The sequence below is a fragment of the Gallus gallus genome, chromosome 1 (genome assembly GCF_016699485.2).
Source record: "Gallus gallus isolate bGalGal1 chromosome 1, bGalGal1.mat.broiler.GRCg7b, whole genome shotgun sequence".
Lineage (NCBI taxonomy): Eukaryota > Metazoa > Chordata > Aves > Galliformes > Phasianidae > Gallus > Gallus gallus.
The window spans coordinates 96,235,783-96,256,325 of record NC_052532.1 but is presented as its reverse complement, the minus strand read 5'-3'; the positions used below and the strand labels follow the sequence as shown (position 1 = coordinate 96,256,325).

At 38.7% G+C, this 20,543-nt stretch overlaps 1 protein-coding gene and 1 long non-coding RNA gene across 5 annotated transcripts in view; one reads left to right on the top strand and one right to left on the bottom strand.

The window, feature by feature from the left end:
* The window catches only part of ROBO1 (roundabout guidance receptor 1), a 707,723-nt gene that overhangs the window by 503,395 nt on the left and 183,785 nt on the right, over positions 1 to 20,543 (bottom strand). The gene's annotated exons all lie outside the window — the stretch shown is intronic.
* LOC121107710 overlaps positions 15,089 to 20,543 on the top strand; it is a 50,228-nt gene continuing 44,773 nt past the window's right edge. The window contains exons 1-2 of one of the 2 annotated variants that reach the window (XR_005842058.2): positions 15,089 to 15,397; positions 19,237 to 19,548. This is a non-coding gene — a long non-coding RNA (uncharacterized LOC121107710). The remainder of the gene's footprint in view (positions 15,398 to 19,236; positions 19,549 to 20,543) is intronic. The other variant, XR_005842057.2, reaches the window with a different exon arrangement.

Here is a 20,543-nt window from a genome sequence, read left to right as displayed (position 1 = left end):
CCAGTAATTACTCAGCCACTGAGCGGGTTATACTTGGCAGAGTATTCAGCATCAGGTTGTACTTTCTTTAATACTTCCTTCTCTGTGTAAGTAATGGAGACTGCCATGTGTAATTTCAAGCCTGACTTACTGCTTGGTAACACCTTATTCTCACTTAGTGAGTAATATATCACTTCAATGCAAAGCAGAGGTTTGCTTTTTAAAAGCACAGGGACTCAGATTTTCTAAGGTGGTCTCAGTACACTATTGTGTAACTGACATTTTCAACTTCACACATCAGTGAGATTGATCTGGTTGTGGGCATTCAGTTCACTGAGAAACATGCTTTACTGAATATTTGTTCCTGAGACTTCTTTTCCTGTCTGCTTTGGAATTATTCATTCCTGGACATATTCTTGGCTTCTAAGACATTTTCTGTTTTATTGAAGACCCTAAGCCCATAGCTGAGACTTTTAAAAAAATGTTGTTGCATGCTGAGTGCTCCAAAGGCAAACTTCAGCCTAACAAGGTTAATTTCCCCAGGTTCCCCTTAGTGGCTCCTTCAAATGAGTCTCTCTCTCCACTGAGAAGCACTGGGATAGTGAGGTTATGTACAGCTTCCATAGAAATACCGCTCTTATTTAGTTACTACCTTAATTGACTTATACATCTGGTCTTTTGGACAACAAACAAAATGGTAAAACATTTCCTTCTGCTTGAGTCCAGAGAAAACACATTCTCCTCCCCCCGATTCCCTTATCATGAAAAGCTGCTGTAGATTTTGTTGGGCTGCTTAAGTTCTGAAACTGTAACCCCAGTTCTTATTCCCTCATTTGTCTCACACTGCCAGATAGAACGGTGCTACATATGTGCATTGGACTCTGCAGAATTTTTACCATAATCTGCCCCAGAACAGTTCTATCAACAGAGAAATGCTTCTATCAGTGCAGGCATGCTTAAACTAATAAGGAATTGTATTTGTTTTCTACCTCTGCTGCAATGTCCCCAGAAGTTCACACATGCCAGATATTTCTGCATTTATCCCATTTCACTTGCTGCTCATAACATATGGCAACACAGTCAGCAACTAGCATAAAATATATCTAGAGCCAAAAATAAAATTAAAAAAAAGTACAAGAGAACACCTACATATACATTTTGTATTATATACTGTCATACCAATACATTATTATTTTTAATAACATAATGCTCTCATAAATTTAGAACTACCAAATAAGAATCTGTAAAACTAATGATTTTCTCTATGACTTTTTTGGTTTCTCACACACTTTGCCTGTCCTCTTTTGTCTATCGTGATCTCATCTATGAGGTGAAGATAGCAAACACCGTACTGATAACACTAAGTAGTGATTTAAAGAGAAAGGAGCAATTCACCTCTTTAGGTGCTATAGTTGCTACCAGGTCGCTAGATTACATTCCTTTGACTAAGGCTACTTCCAATACAAAATGTTTTTCTGTAAAATATCATCCCAAAAGTTTGAACCCAGAATGGAATAACTCTTCAGACTGCATTTTGATGCAGCACTGTTAGGTGACCACTGTAGTAAATTCATGTAGTAAATGAAGGAGTGACAAGGACTCAGAAAAGGAAAATTTTTTCATTCTGATCATACACATTTTCACAAAGCCAGAGGTGCTTCAGATGCAGAAGAATGAATGGTGTTTGTTCTTTTCTAGCTACAACACAAATCTCCAAAATGGAAGATGTACAATAGACCGAAGCATCAACAGTGATGGATAGTATTTATAAATATATGATAATAGAAGCAACATATATCATAAATCAGAGATAAAAACTTACCAGACTCATAGTTCAAGGTTTTGATATTCAAGATAAAAAATAAGGTGTGAACCTTATAATCTGGGTGGGATAAAATGCCTGTCAGAGGTTTGCTTTGGCACCTGCCTCATCATTTCCATACTTTTCTAACAGCTCACATGTAAAGGGTTTCCGAAATACAGCAGACACTCCTGGGAGACAATCTAACATAACAGGCAAAAGTCTACACCTACCTGCACAATGGCATCATTGCTTCTTAGTCTACAATTTCCACATTATCTGGTAGGTGCTTATGTACACAGACTATCAGATGTCCAATTAAAGCTTAAAGGTGCTGCCTATAAAATTCTAACTTAAATGTTTACAGACGGTAAAAAGAAGACATTAATGTTATAGTGTTGTAAGAAACTAAGCAGGCATTGCTAAAAAAACAAACACTGCTATTCAGGGTCATGTGATTTTTAAACCAAATGTTGGATATAAAACCATTAGTAGCTGACATGTAAAACTATAATATTCCCAGTGGTCTTTAAGGAAAAAGAAAGACAGAAGAGCTAAGTCGGGAGACTTTGTTTTTAAGGAAACATGCATTTAGATTCTTTCTATGTTTCTGAACACACACACACAAAAGAAAATGTATCTTTATTGGTACCTGAACATTAATAAATCACATCAACAGATGTTAAAGCAAGCAGAACCTGTTTGTGAGAAAAATATTATCTTTGGATATTGTTGTAAAGGGACAAGCGGTGTTGAGAAATAAAGTAAGCATCTGTAAAATGATATTGAAAGCACTATTAAAAAAAAAAAAGGAATAATTTTTATGAGTTTAGGTTGTTGGGTTTTTTTAACAGCATTTTAAGCACCAAAAATAAAAATAACTTCTTGTTACAATGTCCTGTAATCTTCTCTGTTTTTATTCTTAACATTATATGTTGGCTTCTCTTTACACAAAACAGTAGTCATTCTCCACTAACAATACACAGGCCTCATCTGTTTCTCATTAAATACCTTACCTTTTCTGTAGCGCATTGTGTTTCTGTCACAGAAATCTCTCTGAGAAAAACAGGTCCCAAAACTGAGGATTTTAGGGTAAGTTCCCTACCCTGATTCAGCGCATTTAATGAGCAACTTCAGTAACTGGGAGACATTTCTTCACTGATAATTTCTGTTTAGAGTGCCCACATCTTATCATGTTCTAGCAAGAGACACCTAAGATCACCCCAAAACATGAAGGAACTCTCTCCATGCACTGTGTGACAGCCAAGAATGGTTTTGAGAGAGCAAGGAGAAAGAGACCAAAGAGAATAAGACCTCCAGAAGGTATCTTCTTTCAACAAAGCCAGTTGACGCAAAAATGCAAATAACACAAGGAACAAAAGAAAGTCCATTTTCTAGAATGTAAAATACATGAGAGAACATTCCACAGGCATAATTTCCCAGCCTGACCACTCAGCACACTGAGGCTGAATTATATAAAAACATTGATGAAAGGCAGTGTAATTGAGAATGGGGAAAAGACTGATTCTGAACATATGTAAAAGAATGGTAAATAAGTGTGTTTTTCTGTAGTAGTTACATCTTTCATCTCAAGTCATCAGAAGCTGTTTTTTCACATGCACTTACTACACAGTTATAGAAAGGTTTTAATTTTTGTAGATTTTTTATGATGACTGCAGCTCTCACATTAATTACTCACATTTTTAGCATGTTATGAGTGGTCAGTGCCTTACTCCACTACAGTTCCTAAATGAAAAAAAAAAATTTTTTTTCCTTTCTTGTCAAAATTCCTATCTAGCCCAGCAGCATGGAGATTCTCAAAGACACTCAGACTTTACATGTAGCATGAAGACAGGAATTTCAGTAGAAGAGGGAGACCCCACAAGTATTGTTTTTGCAAGAAAATTTGGTATTAAGGACAGAGCTTTGTGCTAGAGTGAGAAAAAGGGAGAGGAAGAGTTTAAAAATATGCACATGCCTCTAAAGATACTGAAAATATCCAGTGTGAGACATACATTCATAGACTTCACTATTTCTGTTGTTTGTTAATTTTCTACTTTTTGTTTTACATCAGAATTGACCTAGAATATGATGATACTGACAATCCAAGCACTTTGCAGGGCACAAATCACATTTCATGACAGATTTCCTCAGTCATTTTGTGTCACAGAACAACATATTGTGTAACAGTAACAACAAAAAACAGTTATGGCAAATAAATTCTCTCGTGCATTTTTCCATTCTCTAACTGGTTATCTTGATTTCTACAAATGTATTCTTCATGAGTGTAAGGAATACACTTCTAAAGAAAAAACCTCTTCTTCTGTAAATTCAAATCTAAATCTCTGACAAATTTGTTTGCTGATATTTTGTACAAAGTTTCCTTAGGTAGTGTGTGACTAGCCTTTGAATTACCATAGTTTTGGTGTCTCATTGGATTACAAACTCCTAAAGATAATGAGAACAGTTGAAGTATTTGTCATTTATTACTTGCAAGAAAGCAAACACGGGCAATTACAGAAAAAGCAGACATTCTCTAATCACTTGTGTACAAACCTGGTTTAAATGAGTGTTTGAGAAAAGCAAGTAAAACACATAACAGATGGGACCACCCAAAAAAACCAGCCATTTGGAAATGAAAATCATGGTCACAAGATCTTGAGCATTTATACCAACTGTTGTCTTTTTGTTCTCTTGTTTGGAAAGGCATTTCCAAAGCACTTAGCACTTCCATTAGGGAAAGTGTTAGGGAAAGTGTTCAGAAAGCATTTCCAACCACTTCTGCTTCTTGTAGACTCTCCTCTGATTTGGTGATTTTATAGTCCAATATAAAAATTGTCCAATATTTTTCAAGAAAGTTGAAGAACTATCATGTACGTATTACTCTGGAGGTACTCTAGATAGAGGACATTTCATGGTTGCTGGTTTTTAAATTTTGTTTCACTGTTTTTCCTACTTGCATTCTTATACAACATAGAAGTACATCCCGGATGACACAGAGTTCTGTTTCTAAAAGTGGATGTACATATCTTGATGTGATAATGGTATCTTCGTTCATTAATCCTTCAAAAAAAAAAAAATATTAGTATTTCTGTGAGTATTCACTGCCATAAGGAATTTTTCATCTGTCATAAGTAGATCAGATTTATCCTATCAGTAGTACAGTGATGAATCAGTATAAACCAATATCATTGGGGACCTGAAGCAAGACAGCAATGATTCAGGCAACCATTCATTTTGAAGAATGTACAAATAACAAACCAAAAATGGTACATCAGAAAAATGCTTATGAACTATCTTATAATAAATAAAAATAAAATGAACTGACAACTTTCAACTGACAACACTTGCTTTCTGGTAAACTAAGTTATATTGAAAAAGAATCCATAAAGCCTTATTTGCAGGCAAAAGCAAAGGACTTACAGAAGTCTTGAAGGTACCAATGGATTCCTCTGTTTGACTCTCTTTTGAAGCTTTGAAACAAGTATGCATTAGCAGCATCACCTACATTATCTATGTAAACAAAATATCTCTCTGACAAACTACATATATGCAACTTACAATATAGAAATGAGGACATTTGTAAACAAATTATTTTGGCTAAAACATCTTTCAGACAATACAAGGAGCCCTGAAATGCTATGTTCCAACCTGATATTGTGCAGTGATAGCAAGATTTTCATACTGGTGAAATGCAGAAAGCGCTTCACAAAACTAAATGAAGTCACTCTGCTGATGGAAATACCAGTCTGTTCCTCTGTTCTCTTTGTATGCAGTCCCACAGATATCCCATGGATAACCCAGAGTATTGGCCATAGCTGGCTTACCTCCATGGCTGCCCCAGGCTCACTGCCATGAGGGCTGGCAATGATCACACATGGCAGTAGAAAAACTGCAGTGGACGCGAAGCTGAAGAATCACACAATACAGAAAAAGGAATAAGGATAAGTCAGAAGAGAAATCAACATGACATGGAGGGATAAAGATACTACCAACTATTTGTCGAAACAGCACAATACTGTTGTATTCCTAGTTGACTTCCTCTGGAGGGGTGGGAAGGAATTGACAGTCCTTGTCTCCCTTGGTGGATGAGGGAAAGAAAGCTGAGAGTGGGATTTCTGATTCATTAGAAGAGGAGAAATATCATCCAAAAGAAAGATTTACTTAAAGAAAAAAAAAGTCCATAAGGCATTGTGATTTAGTGTGTTAAATCCCTAATGGGGCAGTAATGCATTTATGTTTAATGTAGCTTGCCATATCTTGCAGTTTCATTGGCAGTGGGACACAAGACAGTGTACCAGTTGTAGCATCAGGCCCTGGAGATAAGTGGTGACTTTTAGAATTTTCCTTGTGTTGGTAAACAGCATGAAATTGGAGAAACTGAATGCAAGCACAAGGCCATAAGATCATGACTGAAAGATTTCTTTACTCATCTAATCTTGTGATTCTTTAATCTTGGTGTTAATAATGCTGCTCTTGGCAGGAAAGCAGCCTAGGAGCACCATAAACTACATACCTAAGAAGTGAATGGCTTTCATGATCCTGTTTGGGTAGTCCTGCCTAATGAGTCCATGTATCACCAAGTGAAGAGACAAAAGAAGATGAATAATCAGGATGCCTGACTACTGAAGATAATGAATAAAAATAAGAGAAACCAGTCATAGAGGACTTCAGTGGAGTTCATGTACAACAGTGTTATTAATTCTTCAATTGTCCTCAGACAACAGCTAAAGGAAGCAGTGACAAATTAAAAAATAATAATAATTAAAAAAATAATAAAAATCTACAAACAACTCTTGCCCGTATTACATCTAATGTTTTAAGACTTGATTACAGTGTGATTAAAAATAAATTATCATCAACTATACTTAAAGAAGTATGTACACATCCCTGCCTTAGCTGATGTTACAGGAAGACTAAATGAAAAGATGGTCTATCAATATAACTAAGTTACAAAAAGATTGATTTTTTTTCTTCTGAAGAATGAAATGAAATGCAAAGTTTCTAAAATTCAAATCAAATAATTTTACTGTAAAATAGTACAATAAGGTGCACAAAAATTGTACTTCTTTTCATATAAGGACTTAAAAACCATCCAAGGAAGGGCTTTATTCAATTGCAGAGAGGGCCTTAAAGAAATCTAATGTCACAGTAGCTTCACTGACTATGCTGAACAGTACCCTGTGTATCAACATTTTGTTTTATTTCACTCACATTTATTAAAGCTCAAAAGGTCCGGGGCACAATATGCTCCCAACTGTAATTACCCTGAAATACTTGAATTTGTTGAATCAATGTCAACTCACTTCAGTTTCTACTGTAAAGTCTTACGTGGCAATTTTAAAATGAAACTGTTCAATTTTATCCTCATAAATTGGACAAATTAAAATTCAAAGTGGATTTGTTTGTCAATAAAAGGGTTCACTTCCCAGATCCTACAGACAGTATGGTGAAAGGAGAGATAAAGTTAATATCATGGAATAAGCAGTTTTGAAGAGAAGTTGCAAATCAGTTAAGTGATAACAACAGAAGAAGCATGATTTCTGCCACTCTACATTATGACCTTTTCTTTCCCTTTCCTTCAGTCTTCAGCTATTCATTTGTCACACTTTTGTTTCCTTCTCCTTCTCCCTTTTCTCAATCTCTCATTCCATAATTCTCTGCAATTTCTTTTCAACCACATCTACTCAAGAAGAAAAACTAACCAACATTTAAAGGCGATTATATTTTCTTCTCATAGTTCTTTTTGAGAGTTACTTGAATTTAAAGAGTTTGTAATAAAATCCTGGCCTGCAAGGCAATTTTGCGTGAAACATGATTTCCTGTAAGAAATACATCTATGTGAATGCAGAAAAAAACTTTGAATCCAGCCTCATGCTTAGGAAAGGCAACATTAAACCCTTCCTTCTAGATTTTGACACCAAGGTCATTGATGGCTTGGGATTCATTTTAAAGTTTTCAATGAAGCACATAGTGCAAGATGACAATATTAACAGAAAAACTTGCAAATTACAAGTATTTAATGCCAGGGTAATAATGTAACAAAATAATTTTAATGTTAAAGACTACTGTGTAAGAGTTTGAGATAAATATGTTTTTTTTCCCTTTCTTTCTGTAAGGTAAGAAACTTGCTGGTTTCTCTGAAAGAACACTTATTTTTAGTAATCTAAAGCAGGTGTGCTCAATCTACACTTTTTGACACCAAACCAGAAGAGTTCACCCATGCAGATCATCTAACCTTCTGCCTGCTCTCAGCAGCTGTTTGCCTTGCAGCCCAGTGCTCACCCCCACACCCAAAGACACATCTAGGCAGTGTCACATCTGCGCCCTGGCTCCCCAGCAAGTGCAGACAATCTGCTGCTGCCCAGGCAGCCCACCTGGGCTAACCCTGATGGCCTACCTGCTCTGATGATCATCTTGGAAGAAGCGTGCAGCACATAGCCCCTCTGGATTACACTAACTGCTCTGGCAGAAGCAACCTATTTTTTGCTGACCACTGTTCCACCCTCACCTCTAAGCTGTGTGTGAGCTGTGCTGGATGCAGAGATTTGATCTGTACAAACAACAAAAAGCCAGTGCTTGCAGAAAGGATGCTTTCTTTCTGCTTGCTGTAATGGGGAAGCACTGGGTAGAGGAAGCTGCTTCAAGAAGTTTCGTGTAGGTCAGGTACTCAACGTACTCAGTCAAAACCAACTTGTATGTACCTTTACCTTGCTCACAGGCCTGAATCAGCTCTGCCCATGACATCAGAGATTACTTTTTCATTAAAACAACATATAGACTTAATGCATTATTAGCACTGTAAAAAAAAAAAAAAATCTTTAAAGAGCTTTAGCCATAAGATATTCATTTAATTTTCTTTCATTACTATCTTTGATTCAAATGTATTTACATTTGAGGCAGCAACATTACTACTAAATCTGTGGATATCTACTAAATATGTGGATGAAGCCACATATTGTATTTCACAGAACCACAGAATGGCTGAGGTTGTCAAGGACGTCTGGGTCCATCTGGTCCAACCCCTGCTCAAACACAGACACCCAGAGCACGTTTCCCAGGCTTTTGGAAATCTTCAAGGGTGAAGGCTCCACCACCTTCTGGGTAACATGTGCCAGTGCTCTGTTACCTGCACAGCAAAGGAACTGGATGATATTTTTGCCAAACCACTCTTCATCATACTTGACAAGTTTCAGCTGTCATCTGAGTTCTCTGTGGTGCCTGGAAAAAGGGAAATGTCATTCCCATTTACAAGAACTGGAAAAAGGAAGATCCAGGGAACTGCAGACCAGTAAGCTTCACCTCTTTGTCTGGGAGGATCAGGGGCTGATCCTTCTGGAAGATATGTTAAGGCACATGTGAAACGAGGAGGTGATCTAAGACAGCCAGCATGACTTTCCCAAGGTCAGTGTATGCTTTGCAGCCTGGAAGGCCAAAAGTATCCTGAGCTGCATCAAAAGAGGAGTGGCCAGCAGGAAAAGGGAGGGCATTGTCCTCCTCTCCTCTGCCCTTGTGAGGCTCCATCTGTACCGTGTCAAGGCCTGGAGACCCCAGAACAAGAAAGATGTGGAGCTGTTGGAGCAAGTCCACAAGAGGGTGATGAAAATTATCAGAGGGCTGGAGCACCTGTCTTGTGAAGAAAAGTTGAGGGAATTGGGGCTTGTTTAGCTTGGAGAAGAGAAGATTGTGGGGAGAACTCATTGTAGCCTTCCAGTACTTGAAGGGAGCATATAAGCAGAGGGGGGACTGAGTTTTTACATGTTCTAATAGTGGTAGGACAAGGAGGCATGGCTTTAGACTAAAAGAGGGGAGATTTAGGTTAGATATTAGAAGGAATTTTTTTCCTCTGAGGGTGGTGAGGCACTGGAACAGGTTTTTCAGAGAAAGCTACAGATGCCCCATCCCTGGATGTGTTCAAGGCCAGGTTGGATGGGGACCTGGGCAGCCTAAGCTGGTGGGTGGCAGCCCTGCCCACAGCAGGGGATTGAAACTGGATGGTCTTTAAGATCCCTTTTAACCTAAGTCAATCTATGATTCTATGATGTTCAGAGAGAACCTCACATTTCTGTTTGTGCCCATTGCCTCTTGTTCTAGTACTGAGCACCACTGAAAAGAGCCTGGCTCTGTTCTCTTTGTACTCTTCCTTCAGGTATAGTCAATGATGAGATTCCCTCTGAGCCTGAAGAAAATAAAATATGTTTCAATCTGGAAATAAATGATGATTACCTGGATCATTTAAGTTAATTCCCTACTCTCATTTTTTGTGAATACTGAAAGTAATTGGAGGAGATTATTTCTATCACTTTTTACCACTCACATTACAGGAACTTCACAGCTTTCTGTCCCAATGTATCTCTCAAGTGATTGAGTTTTAATTATTACTACTTCTAAATTAATTTGAAAAATGAAACACATCCATTGTCCAGAGGAAGGAAATGAATAGAGAATGAATTTGGCAATAAAAGAATAGCTTTAATGCCTTGTAAAAATTTAAAGCTTCATAAATTCTTCCACCAAAAAGTACTTCTAACAAAAATCAGAAAAAAACATTTTCTCTTCAGTAATTCATATAATGTCCAAAATTTGCCCAGAAAATTAGAACTTTATTCTCTGTAAAATGAGAATAATGCACTTTATTCAGAGTAAGCAAACCATTTAAAGTTTTCTAACAACAACAAAAAATTGCAGAGTATAGCAATAGATTTATGAAACTATAAATATCATAATAAATGCTTGTATAGTTTTCAGAGGAGATATTGCATGCAGCAAAGGAATTAATAACAATACAACAATGGTATGACTCTATAAAACTGTTTTGTTTTTGATTTTTTTTCTGGGGGACAGTAAGACTGTCTTAATATATTTCCAAATTGTTATCAAAATAGCAATGAAAATTCTTTGTATCATTTCCCATGATCATAAGCATGAAAGCTGTAAAATACAGGCATTCAAATAATAATCATTGACATTCTTAAGAACAATATGAATGGAAATAAGTTAATAATGTGCCAGAAGACAACACCATAGCATCATGTTCTAGCAATTTATTTTACATATTTTTATATGTTCATAGAATCATATAATCATTAAAGTTGGAAAAGATCTCTAAGATTACCTAGTCCAACAGTCAACCTATCACCACCATGCCCACTAACCGTTTCCCTCAGTGCCACATCTACCCTTTTTTTGAATACCTCCTGGCATAGTAACTCCATCACCTCCCTGTTCCAGTGCCCCACCACTCTTTGAGCCACTGGCAAAACTTGAGGCCATTATCTCTTCTCCTATCACTATTACGTGGAAGAAGAGGCTGACCCCCACCTTGCCACAACCTCCTTTCGGATATTTACTGAGAGTCATATCGTCTCCCCTAAGCCTCCTTTTCTCTAGGCTAACTAGCTGCCATTCCCTTAGCTGCTCCTCATTTGAGACTTGTGCTCCAGATACTTCACCATCTTCACTGCACTTCTTTAGATGCACTCCAGTGCCTCAATGTCTTTCTTATAGTGAGGGGCCCAAAACTGAACACTGTACTAGAGGTACAGTCTCACCAATGCTGAGTACAAAGGGATGATCACTTCCCTGCTCCTTGTCCCCAACCTGTAGTAATGCCTGGGGTTGTTTTTACCCAAGTGCAGGACTCAGCACTTCATATTGTCAAACATCATACAATCTGCCTCAACCCATTGATCCCCCTGTAGGATCTTCCCCCAGGCAGATCAACACTTTCTCCCAACTTAGTGTCATTTGCAAACCTATTGAGGGTGCACTCAACTCCCTTGCCCAGGTCATTAATAAAGATATTGAACAGAAGAGGCCCTAATATTGACTCCTAGAGAACACCACTCATGACTGATGACCAGCTGGATCTAACTCCATTTACCACCACTCCCTGGGCCCAGCCCTCCAGCCAATTCTTTACCTAGTGAATAGTGTACCCATCCAAGACATGGGCTGGCAGATTCTCCAAGATAATACTATGGGACAGACATTTACTAAAATCTAAGTAGAATACATACACAGCCTTTTCCTCATCTACCAGGTGGGTCACGTGGTCACTGAATGGGATCAGGTTGGTCAAGCAGGACCTGCCTTTCATGAAGCCATGCTGGCTGGGCCTGATCCCCTGGCTCTCTTACACATGCCATGTGATCACACTGAATATGATCTGTTCCATGACCTTCTCCAGTACTGAGGTTAAGCTGACCTATAGTTCCCTGGATACGCTTCTGACCTTTTTTTGTAGATGGGGATCACACTGGTAAGTCTCAAGTCATCTGGGACCTCACCAATTGACTAGGACTGCTGATGAATGATGGAAAGTGGCTTGGTGAACACTTCTGGCAGTTCCCTCAGTACATTCATCTTCTTCCCTGCCAACTCATCTTATGGCAGAAGGAGATGGCCTGCTCCTATACCTATAAGATTTACTTTTTGAGGAATGTCCAGACTTCCTGGATCCCTTTGTTCTTCAAGACTGTCTCTCAAAGGACACGCCCAACCTCTACCACCTCCAAAATCTGTACCCCCTGTTTAACGTCCCATTATAAGTAAAAGTATAGACATATATATGATTTAATCCTTTAGCTTGCTTGCATACTGTATTTTGTTCTAATTGTTGCATTTGTCAGAAATAATTTCTCTCCACTCTCTGAATCTGATTTCACTAATTTGAGCTATGGTTGGTCAGAAACATGGCTACAAAACTCCTCACTCCAAGACCCTTATGTAAGTGAAGAATGCAGCTTCTTCCAAATAGATGTAAGCTCAAGGAAAGCAAACACCTCACAGAAATGAAAGTTTATTGTGGTCCCTGGTGGACTACTCTGGTCCTGAGAAGCACAGATAAAACTTGTATCATTATGACTTTTCTGGATGACTAATTGTTCCTCTTAATATATTATGATCTTAACTGGTAAAACATCATAGAGAATCCTAAGAAGGATTCTAATCCTAAGAAATAGAAAGTTATTCTGTCCTTTGAAAGAGTACTTGAAGAAAAGTGTTTTTAAATCTGTCTATATTGCAAACAGAAGTCTTTCAAAGCATTGTAAAACTGCTACTACTGAATGCTTTAGTGAAAATTCTTGTTGAAGAGCAGAAGGAACCAGCTAGGTCCCCTTTTATTTAGCCATGTTTTTTGGCTTGGACTATGGAATTTAAGCACAACTAAACTAAACAAACTACACTATGTAACCACACAACTTCAGAGAGTTTTTTTTGTTTTTTTTTGTTTTTTGGTAGTTTTATATTTTAATAGTATTTTAACTATGATGTGCAAGAATAAACCAGCAAGAGAACACCTTCAATACTCCATCAATTCACAGGCAAACATACAGTATCTACTGACTAAGAAACAAACAGCTATGATTACATTGTATTTTAATTTTCTCTTTTCGCCAAAAGAAGGAGCTGTCTGGTTCTCATAGCATTCATCCCTGCAAGATAACTGCATTCTGCAACCAGAAGAATTTTGGCATCATGGATAGAAAAAGCCAAATGGTATACAATCAAAATAAGATTCTTTTAAGAACTCCTTAGCAGAATAGTTGTTCTTAGTGAAAATATTAATATTTAAATAAAAGGACCATTAGGATCTGATCCAGACATCTTCTCTGAATTGCAAGGAGACTTGATTCAGATCTGTAACTCTTAACACATTCTAAAATTAAGTGTTGTACTATCAGTAAGATATAAAAACTAATTTATATCTTTGTTTTTCCTCTAAACCCACATCAGCAATTTGTGTATGTGCTAGATAGAGAACTGTTCTGACAGAAGAGAAAATTTGAATCCATAAGGTCTAATTGATAACTGCTGAAGATATTAAATGACCTACTGTAGGTACAAAACAAATGCCTAAAGCTGAGGTGCTTTTAACCTGAATTTTTGTGCAATTTACCCATCATGGCTAAAGGCCATCCCAAAGTGACTAACTTTTGTTCGGTAATGCTTTTGTGAGAGATTAGTACTTACACCTCCATCTATTTCACTTTTTCAGTCTAAGTTCAGCATCATGAACTTTCAAATAGCTGAAAAACAGTATGTCAAAACTGGAAATACAGTCTGTTTACTCTGGGTGCTGTCTTGTTTTCTAACAGGTAGTAATTGAACAGATACGCAAACATACTTTAGATGGCCTTTCCACTAAGAAACACGCTTTGGTAAAATTTCAGTCAACGTGTTTCAAGTTGATTTGAGCATTAGTTTCCACATTCGTTAAATTTAAGAACTTTTAGGCATAATTAGCTATTGTGCTTAAATATTCACAAACTGCAGAATGTTATATGCAGCATTTAATGCACATATCACACATATTAGCATATTAATGCACATAGTAACAGCCTGCTAATTTGGACAGTGTGTTTTTTGTATGTAAATTACTCATTAATGGATGATTCTGTTCTCTTTTCCACTCTGCCCAGTACCTCTTCATTTAAGGCTGATGATTTGGGGGCAGATTTTCTGTTATGTTTGTCCATGTTTTAGGAAATACAAGTGTTACTCAAGCTGTGAATCAGCTTTCAGGTAACAGGATAGTCAAGATGATATGCATCCCAAGGATACCAGCAGCACTCCCCCAAGTTCTGCTGACCTAAAGACTTTCATCACATACATTTTCCAGTCAGTCACATCACATTCAGCTGAATTAAACTGAGAGCTTTCATTCCACTTTCAACACTTCTTCCCCTGTAAATAGTCTAGGTAGTTCTAAAAAAAGTACAGCAAAAAAACCACATGCATAATGGTAACAGTATGTTGCCTATAATAAGCATGCTTATTTATATAGTTGGACAGGAATAAAGAATAATCCCAGCAAGTATGAGTTGCCTTTAAATGAAAATATTCACCCAGATACTTCAGTCAAACTACTGTGTGTGCAGCACAAAGTCCTGCATGTCTCACTCCCAAATATTGTCATGACTCATCTTCTTCTCTTTTCTAAGAATAATGTTCTTTCTTTCTTCCTTTGTAAGTGCAACACTGACAAATGTTGCATAAGGGGCAATGCTATGTTAAATCCCGTCTTCTAAATGTGTTGATTTAAGCTACAGTTATCCTGCTTATACCAATAAATTGACGGAGCATAATCGCTGTGGTTACAAGCTTCCTCCACATAATCAGTACACCTTTAAAATTTGCTCCTCTCTCAATGCCAACATTTGAAATAGCATGTAACATGGTAAGGCTATAAATAGAAAAGGCACAACTGATGGTATCCTGGAAGTCCTGCAGCTCCCTGGAAATACAGGAGTTAACAAGCACAGGCTGTTTGGGAAGCTTGCAGGAAACACAGTACTGTACGGCAGATGTGTGGAGAGTACAGAAGGTGTGGCCTCAGATTTCTGCATGCATATTTAACTATCAATAATTACATGGCCTTCAGGTTATTATTAAAGAACAATCTCCCGTAGAGGAGGACTTACAAGGCTAAATGAGGCCTAAAACATTTCTTTGAGTACAGAGCAGAGAAGAAGAGCAGGAAAAGCCCAGGTTACTCACGGTTCTTTTCACCTCTCCACCTTGACCCCGCTCTCATTCTAGGCGAGATGTCCACAGCAGCAGTGACTCCTACCAGCCACAGCAGCAGCAGCAGTGACAGCACAGCCATACCAGGTAAAGAAAAATGAATAACCTCTACCTGGCAGTACTGATAAAGATGAATTAGGAGATTTTCCTTAGGAATGAATAATTGGAGCTAAATAGCACTTACTCAGCAGAGGCAGAGGGAGATGTAAAATACCATTTCTATTAGAAATGCTTACTAAAAATTATATTTCCATTGCATCGTTTCTTCCACTTATCCAGGGCATGTGAAAACAGAACAGTAGTAAAGGCTTCCTCTGAGCAGGCGAATCTGGCACTTAAATGCTGCAGGAGACGTAGGGACAGATCTCCGTGGTCTGACAGGAGCCACTGATTCCTAACCTGCCTCTGCCACCTCTCAGCTCTTCCCAGTGTTTATCAATGCTCCCCACAGCACCGTAACACCGGGCACAGGCAGGCTGAAAGCAGAGATAGTGGTTTGGCTTTTTTTCTCCTTGACTTGCATACTTCACTGCAGTTTCACAGAGCAGGTAACCCGGAGTGTTTAATGTCGAAGCTCAAAATTCATTACATTTGTCAATGGTGCAAAAGGACAGTTTGTGGAGCTGCCTCTCCTACTCACAGCAAAAGGGTGGTGGGGGAGGGGGGCGGGGAGGAAAAAGGAGGAGAAAGGCTTAAAAAAAGAAACATTTTCTTACGATGTTCAATTACTCTGCCTCTTATTTAGCATAAACATCCTCTATTTCCAAGGAAAGCAATACCAACAATGCTAATCAGGTTTCTGCCGGCAGCCCCTGAAGGAATGGAGCAGTTTGCTGACAGAGAAGCATGCAGCATGGAGCACCCAGAAGTGATGCTGTCCTTGCCTGCCTGCATCTGCTGCCAAACAGAGCTGTGCCTGCAACGCAGCTGTGCCAGCATCCCGCTGCCCGTTGAGTCAGCTGTGCGGTGCTATCTCACATAGCACCCAGCCAGGCTGGGCAGCGGGATCACAGGCTTCTCCTGGAGACCTAAACGGTTTCAGAGCAGAAACGTCACAGTAACGATCCACTGACCACAGTTATGAAATCATCCCACATGGCCTATGGAGGCCTGGAAAAGCTAGATCCTGTGAGCCAAACATTGTTATAAGAAGATTGGAATGCTTTTCACTCATGGTGACAGAGTAGTTTAGTCTAGATTAAGTCTGCACTTACACGTAATAAAAGAACTTACAAAATATCTTATCTTTAACACCAGAATCATTAGCCTCAGAAATACTTACAATGGTAAAACTCATTTTCTTAATAGAGCAGCAAAGAATTTGCATTCTACAAGCTGACCTTATGCATCACACGTGGCATGCTAGCTGTCAGGTATATGCTATGGCTGTAACTGAGCTGCAGAATGAAGTAAGTTTTTGAATAAAATACTGGAATAAATTTCTAGATATGATTTCAATTACAGGGAAAGAAGAAAAAAAATAAGCTATTTTAGTCATAATGTCTATCTATTCATGTATGGTGCTCATGACCACTGCTCTTTATGAAATTTGAACTCAAAATGATTATTGCTATTGAGATATTTCTCAGTGACCAGTTGAAACACAGCCACCTGAGGCCATTCATCTCTAGATACTCTGATGTTAGTGATGATAGCTTTCCAAAAGAGACCAGGAGCAAATTATTCACCTAGAACTAGCAGATAGCAAAGGTCTCAGAGTCTCTTCCATTACTATTAAAGAAGCCCTTTAAAAGGGGGGGATACAAATGTGGGTCATGGAACTGGAAAGGGAAGGCTTTGTTTCATCACTCTGACTAATTGAAGATATCAGGAGAAGAGAGATGCTCTCGCTGCATTTTAGGCCAACTATATTCACTACAAGAATTGAAGCATTTACAGCACAGGACATAAAGAACCAGGCTCTGTCAAACCCCACACATGTTACACATTACAAGTATGTAATGCTAAACGTTACAGTTTTTGCCCTGGCCCCAGCAAGCTCCACACAGCTATCTATCTCCCACGTGCAGGTGACCAGAAGGTGGTGGTTTTGGCATACAGAACCAGCATAGGGTCTGGTCACCAAGTCCCAGTCCCAGAGGAATTTCCTGATGCAAAAGCTTGATTTTTTGCAGTCATTTCATTCTACAAGAATCACATTTATGGGCTGGAGAACAACAGAGGGTCAGCCCTTTGCCTGCCATCAGGCCTCTGCCCTTTATAAAAATAACCCCTATGGGAAGATACAGTGTTAAAATAAAGAGCTAGGAAATTTCAGTTTGCCTTTTTTTAGCACATAACTTGTCAGGGAAGCATGTGAATATTCAGTTTCTGAAGATGACTCATCACACTGCTGCTTATGTAAGATAGCTGAATGCACCAAATTCTTTATTGCATCAAAACACAGAATGGGAAAAAAAGGTCATTTAACACAAAGTGGTCCTTCAGAAGTACATCAGCAGTAATGCTGAAAGATGCAGTTTACTATGAATGCAGAAAAATTGTCTTTTCAAATGATAGCTGCAGTTTTGAGCATCAAAAGCACAAGGCTGTGATTTTGCAGTTTGCGGTGCACTGCAGGTAGGACAGGAGGTAGAGATTTTCAGGCCTCCCCCACCACACACACTCCCCTTTCCCATCTCCTTCAGGAAAAAGAAAAAAAAAAGAAAAGAAAAGAAAAGGCAAAGCATGGAATTCCAAGATGAGCCAGGGAAAACAAATGCAAGCCAAAATCTAGAGGTGCCTCATAGAAGAAACCCCTGCATTCTATATCCCAGGTCCAAAGCTCATTGAGCCTTGCTCTGAGCAAAAGCCAAATGGTACAGCCAATTGGTGTTCCCGCAGATGTCTGCTGAGCCCTCAAACTTCGCACTTATTTTGTCTAGTACATAATCTTTCACAGAGTTACTGGAAAGTTTCAGAACTGTAGGCCAGATGGCTTTTTATCTTACAAGAATAATGGAAGGGTACTTTTCAGGTTACAAAACCTGACATTTTTTGCAGAGGTTGCATCCATTTATTCTGTCTGGTTGCCTGCAGAAAATGTCCCCACATCCTGATGGATGTGAAAAGCAGCATCACCTAAGTGACCATTTTTTTCTTCATTCACACAAAAAGGGCAGTAAGAAAGGGAAAATGTATTACCAAGAAGGCCTTTGTATCACCTTCTGTTACAGAGTGTCTTATGCACCATCTTTCTGGTTAGCAAAATTTGGTGGGCAGTAACTGCCACAGGAGTAACACCAATCTGCTGCCTTCCCCCCTGGAATAGCAAGTAAAACTGAACTAATTAAGCATTCAGAGGTGTGAAGCCCAATAAAAGGTAGCCTGCTTCTATGTGATTCAGTGTTTTATAGCTCACATAACTAGTTTCAGTTTCTGAAGTATAATTTCTACTTATGTGAGCTCCTTAGCAATTTGAAAGCTTACTCAAAAGCAATGTAATTATTTTCAGAATCAGCTATGTGGACATCATTTTCACAGAGGCAGGAGGACACCTGAAGAGGTTACACCAAGATGGGGCACCTTTCTGTTTCGTACATTGCAGCTCAGTCAGATTAAGGACCAAGATTACAAAATGAATTTATTCTCTGTGTTACAGTAGCTCTATCTATCTTTGATATATGTCATTCTCCAAAATCTTCAGACACTCAATTTCTTTTCTCCTCAGCTTTCATTATGACCTAGCCTGTCTATTTTTGTTTTACTGTGTGCTAGATAAAATCACTATCAATTTACTGCACAGCTCTGTCCTTGGATCAGATCTCTCTCATCTTTTTTAACTGTGAAGAGCAGAACTTTCTCAAAAGCTCTCTCCCTCCATTAGAGATGTCACCTTTATCTTCTAAAGGGTGGCAGAGATCTCTGCAGCACCTTGGCCTAGCCTTCCAGAAGGGTTTAAATCAACTTCCCTCTCTTCTGTTCAGGGATACTTCTCTCCTTGAGACATGATGAAAGCTTCAGCCTCTCACTCTGGAAGTCTGTAAGGAACGAGGTCAGCTCTCATGCACACAGAAGCCTTCCATTCTTCTCACAGCCAAAGCCACTTCCTCACACAGGGAGCTCTCTGTCAGCCTCTCCTAAAGAGAGGTTGTGCTGGAAATGGATAGTCTGGCTTGCTCCAGAAAGTCACACACTGTGTTATTGCTTGAGAGGGCAGGCAAAGAGGAGCCCAGCCTGCACAGCATGGGCTCATGAGTCGAGTCCTCCTGAAAGCCATGCAAAGATCATGTCAGTAGGTAAGTAAGGCTGTGTAGTTGCTCTCTCCCTCTTGCTGCAGGGGGCAATGAGCTGCCCCCTATAAGGTCCTTGATTTTAAGGTGTCTTTATCAGGTTTGCAATACAAAGCAGGTCTCTATTTCTGCTGTGCAAGCAGTACTTAAACTACAGCCACACAGAGTTCTTATGTTGCCTTGGAAGCACTTCTGAAAGTCTACCATTTTAAAAGAAACAGAAAACAGGGTGACTATTAGAGAGCCTCCGTGAGGCAATTGCAGAGACTTAAGGCATGACAGGACAACAGTTACAGAACTCAGTAAAGCTAAAAGTTACACAGGTTTTATTTTGCAGCCCCCATGACTCTCTTAACTTTGGGGAGATCAATTCCGACACAGTGGTGTCTGCCTTGAAAACAGTGTGATTCTGGGAAGTGAATGGCACGCTCACATAACTCATGAGTGTAGGGGGGTGGGCAGACCTGCACATCATGTTACTCCTACGAGCTCGTGGAAATTGAAGAGTTGCCAGATAAACACTGTAAGGTTTTTTGCTCAGTTGTGATACACGTCTGCTGAGCACAAAACCCAAACAAAAGACCTTGAGGATGGAGACAGATGCACGAAGAGTGCAAAACATGCCTTAGATTTTTTTTTTCTTTTTCTTGTCAAATTACCCATTTCTTTAATCTTTTCTTAATGATGAAGGCAAAAAAAAAATCAAAACAAAACAAAACCAAATCAAGATCCAAATCCATAAAATTTAATAAATATGCAAAATTCACCATCCTACTAACATATCCTTTACATTTTGTTTTAACTTACTGAACCCCAACAGCTCACTAAGCACTGTATGAACATGACATTATACTACATTTTAAGCTATACATTTTAGAAGAAAAAGCATTCAGCATGTATAAATCTTGAATTGCATATGCAAGCTGCATGTACATATGCTCCTGCTAATAAATTCACAAACATAAGCAGAGCAAGAGTAACATTATTAAAAAAGAGTTCTG